Here is a 4879-nt window from a genome sequence, read left to right on the forward strand (position 1 = left end):
GCCTGTGGTAATAACCCCAGTTCACCTAGGTCCTTTCCTGAAGAATCATATTACTCTCCTGATTCAAGAGGCATCTCTGGACAGGACAGACCATGCAAGGAAATAACTTCTGGGTAGGGCAATGCCACATGGAGTTTAGAGGTTGTGGTTTAGGGTACAGCACAAGAAGATGGTGGCATCACTAGTATTTAGAGCTGGAAAGAGGCCTGGCCAGACCGCTCTCTTGGAGCATCTTTACTAATGCAAAGTAATGGCCGTTGCCCAGATGTCCTTGTTGGGGAGTGGAGAAGGTCCCATCCTTGGGGAACAGAGTTGCCTTTGGGATGATCAGATGGCACCAGGTACTGATCCCAATCATGCCTTATCTGGATGAGTGCTGACAAGGAGTGCTCAGCTTGGAGGTAATACTGTTGGAAGAATTGCAAGAGGTGAGCAAGTGGGAACTCATCTGGATCCCCAAATAACTTGCACTCAATTTCACGCTTTTGAAGTAATTTTTTCTCCTTTTCTTTCCTGTTTCTAATTCTTTTTTCCTCTTTTCCTCTAGTTCTCCTTCCAACATTACTCTGAGGGCTCTCTCTTCAGCTTCATATAATTCAGAGCGTTTTTAAATGAGTTTTCTTAGTCCCTGAAGCTGAAGGACAGAGCCTTTCCTTGCTGCTGCCTCTTTCCTGAGTTTCCTCCATTTCTCCAAGGCCTGAAGAATGTCCACCATCCTCTTGGTATTTCCTTGCTTTTTCCTCACTTCAGGTAAGACACCATCAGCAGCAGCCTTAAGTTCCTGCTCCTGCTTCTTCTCCACCTCCTGCAACGCACTTGACCCTCCAGAGGTCAATCTCCTGCTTGCACTCAGCCTTCCACTTGGCCTCGGCCTCATGTTCTAGCGCCCTCTCGCTAAGCTGCAGTCGACGGCGCTGGACCCTCTCCAGACTCCCCCGCGCCTCATCCACATAGGTGGCCTGGGTCAGCAGCTGCAGTCTCTCGACCAATTCAGTGCGCAGCGGTGCTGGCTGGGCATGTAGCAGTACCCAGGCCGCATCATCTGCCTCGGCCTCACACAGGGCCTGGCTCAGGCCACGCCCCTGCCGCGCCAGGAGCAGAGCCTCGCGCGGCCACGGGCGCACTTCGCCCAGCCTGGGCCAGGCGGGGCGCGCGGAGGCACAGGGTAGCCTGCCCGCGAGGGGTTCGGAACACCGCCTCTAGCTCGGTTGCGCAGGCACTGCAAGGCTGCGTCCTGAGCACTTCAGACCGCGGCGGCGGCGCCTCAGGCTAGTGCTGGCTCCGGGGCGGCCGGCGGGACGGGCACAGGGGTGGCGCAGAGGCAGTAGCAGCTGCGGCACAGGGTAGAAGACGCCACCGCCGCTATTGCTGCCAGCACAAGAGTGTACCCATTTTTAAATTGGATTCTTTGTTGAGTGCTGAGGTGTAGGTTTTCTTTATATATTTTAGATATTACCCTTTATCAGATATGTCATTTGCAAATATCTTCTCCCATTCTGTAGGCTTTTACTTGTGTCAATGGTTTCTTTTGCTATGCAGAATGTAGTCCCAGTAGTTTATTTTTGCTTTTATTTGTCTTGACTCAGAAGCCATATCTAGAAAAAATGTTCCTTTGGCCAATGTCAGATAAATTTTCTTTCTGTGCTCTCTTCTGGTTTTTTTTTTTTTTTTTTTTTTGTGGTTTCAGGACTTATATTTAGGTCTTTCATCCACTTTAAGTTTATTTCTGTATATGGCATCAGAAAGTGGTCCAGTTTCATTCTTTAGCATGTTGTCCAGTTTTCCCAAAACTATTTGTTGAAGAGACTTTTTCCCATTGCATGTTCTTTCCTACTTTGTTGAACATTGATTGATCATATAATTGTGGCTTTATTCCTCGGTTTTCTATTTTGTTCCATTGATCTATGTGTCTATTTTTGTGACACTACCATACTGTGCTGATTACTTCAGCCTTATAACATAATTTGAAACTTGGAAGTGGAATTCCTCCAGTTTTGTTTTTCTTTTTCAAGACTGCTTTGACTATTTGAAGTCTTTTGTAGTTCCATACAAATTTCAGAATTGTTTGTTCTAGTTCTGTGAAAACTATTGTTGGCATTAAGATTTCATTAATCTTAAAGGATTTCATTAAATGCTTGGGTTATATAGACATTTAACAATATTTCATCTCCCAATTCATGAGCATTGAACGTCTTTCCACTTTTTTGTGTTGTCTTGAATTTCTTTCATCAATGTTTTATAGTTTTCAGGGATTTTTCACCTCCTTGGTTAAGTATATTCCTGGATATTTTGTTATCTTTGATGCAACTATAAATGGGATTATTTTTGTAATTTCACTTTCTGTTTCTTCATTACTAGTGTATAACAACGCAACACATTTCTATATGTTGATTTTGTATCCTGCAACTTTACTGAATGCAGTTATCAATTCTAGTAGTTTTTTGGTGGCGTCTTTAAGGTTTTCCATATATAGTACCAAGTCATTTGCAAATAGTGAAAATTTCACTTCTTCCTTACCAAAAAAGATGCCTTTTATTTATTTTTTGTTGTTGAATAGCTGTGGCTAGAACTTCTAGTACTATGTTGAAGTGTAAAAGTGGTGAGGTTGGACATCTTCATCTTGTTCCTGACCTTATGGTAAAAGCTCTTAGCTTTTCCCCCTTAAGTATGATGTTCACTGTGGATTTTTCAGATGGCTTGCATCATGTTCAGGCATGTTCCCTCTAGACCTACTTTATTGAGGGCTTTTATCATGAATGGATGTTGTACTTCGTCAAATGCTTTTTCTTTGTCTATTGAAAATATCATATGATTTATATCCTTTCTCTTATTGAAGGGATGTATTGATTTGCAGTCTAACTCTCTGTGTCTGTTTCCCTGTGTTAGGAAAGTCAGATATGCTTCTTGCTCTTGAAGGTAATGGTCTTGGGTCTTATAGTGCCCTGCAATGCAGCGTCCCCTGTTCTCTAGGTCCTGGCATTTCAGGGAGTATCTCCTATGTATGTTGACTATGCCCTGCTATTGAGTCCTGACCTCTGTTTCCTTCAATCCAGTTGTCTTCAGAGGCTCTCTTTGTCTGTTGTGGACAATGTTTTGTCCCCAGCTGGCTGGGGGCACTTTTTTTTTTTTGGCTGGGGGCACTTTTAAGAAATTGTGTACTGGTTTGCTTGGAAATGAATCCACTACTGCCATAGCCACCAGAACTGAGGTATTGCAAAATGTGTAGGCCAGGAGATGAGGTGTTGGTGGGGTTTGTTTAAGTCTTCTATAGGAAGGGGCCTGCAACACAGGGATTGAGGCAAGTGTGACTAGAAAGGGTGGAACCTCCAACATGTGGGGCTTGGTGTAAGCAACTTAAGTAGCAAAGTGTCAACAATGCTGGTTCCTGCAGGTGGCCTTGTATGGTGAGGGAAAGGGGAGGAAAATGACACCTGTCTCTTTAAGGGCGGGGACACCACTTCCTAATGCCCTAGGTTCTCCCCCAGAGCCAAGCCAATTTTTAAAATTCGGCTTTAATTCTGGATGGTTGTAAGAATTCATGAAATTCAGCCCCTTTCCCTTTCAAAGCAAATATTTTTGAGATTCATCTAACCTGTGTGAGCTCCCTGGTGTGAAAGTCTATTTTTACCCTTTTCTGCACTTCCATCTCCATCCCCATTGTCTTGTCTGTTTAGCTCCCAAGCCATGTCTCCTTCCTTTGTACCTTCTTCAATGTGGCCTCCTCTCTATCTTTATTTGTGGAAATTGTTCTACCAGTCTTCAAATCACTTTCTGGATTATTTACACTGATCTGAGTGTTATCTGGTAGTATCCATGGGATGAGGGGAGCTTAGGGTCCTCCAACTCTGCCATATTCTCAGACTGCAATATTGCTACTTTCTGATGGAAGTAAATTGGCTCAAGGACCTAAGCCTTACTTGATGGGATGAGCACTGGGTGTTAATCTATATACAGGCAAATTGAATATATATATATATATATATATATATATATATATATATATATATAACCTAAGCCTTATTTCTTCAAGAAATAATTGCAGTTCTCTATCTGTTTCTATTGCATGTGTCTACTTTTGGGGATTATAAAAGCTAGTAATCCATTTCTTTCTCTTTTTTTGAGAGAGAGAGAGAGAGAGCACACATGCAAGCAGAGGGAGGCAGAAGGAGAAGGAAAGAGAGAATCTCAAGCAGTCTCCACACTCTGCATGAAGTCCAGTGTGGAGCTTGATCATTACCAAGCAGAAATCAAGAGTCTGACACCCAACCCACTGAGTCATCCAGGCACACCCACTAGTAACCTATTTCTAACTGTGATTTTAATATCTATGAACTCATGGAATTTTTACTTTGCAAATGGCTGTGACAAAAGGAGGAAAAAAATTCAACTATCATGTTGACAACCAGTTCATCATTAAACTGTTATTGAGGGCCATTAGTCGAAGAGCTAACACTGCAGGAAGTTTGGTACCTTCCAAAGGCAATTCTCAAGCAACTGTAGATGCATCAGGCACTTTAACCTATAAAAAAACACATTTCTCAGAAAATGAAAATATTTTGGCCAATAACCATTTTAATTTTAAGCTATTTTCTTAGATTTTATTTTTGCATTTATCTTGACTACATCTCTAAAAGAAATGTATTTCTTCACAGTAGAAACTAATACTAAAAAAAGATATACCTCTCACATATTGATTTTAAAAATCTTATTCTGATTTGTTGTGCATGTATCTCAAAGTGACAGCCTCCTGTAGTCTTAATCACAGGTGCCTGAAACAAAAGATAACATGGCCTGGTGCTACTGTAGGATGGCAGCCAAAATGCTTTGCCCAAGCTCCGACTGGCAGTAGTTTGCATAGGCAGACAGCCTGCCCTCTGGC

General features: G+C 42.5%; 1 pseudogene; it reads right to left on the reverse strand.

Annotated features, from left to right (window-relative positions):
• Positions 1–237: 237 nt before the first annotated feature.
• Positions 238–3658, reverse strand: LOC121482577 (annotated as a pseudogene).
• Between the last annotated feature and the right edge of the window lie 1221 nt (positions 3659–4879).

Source organism: Vulpes lagopus, chromosome X (assembly GCF_018345385.1).
Source record: "Vulpes lagopus strain Blue_001 chromosome X, ASM1834538v1, whole genome shotgun sequence".
Taxonomy (NCBI): Eukaryota; Metazoa; Chordata; class Mammalia; order Carnivora; family Canidae; genus Vulpes; species Vulpes lagopus.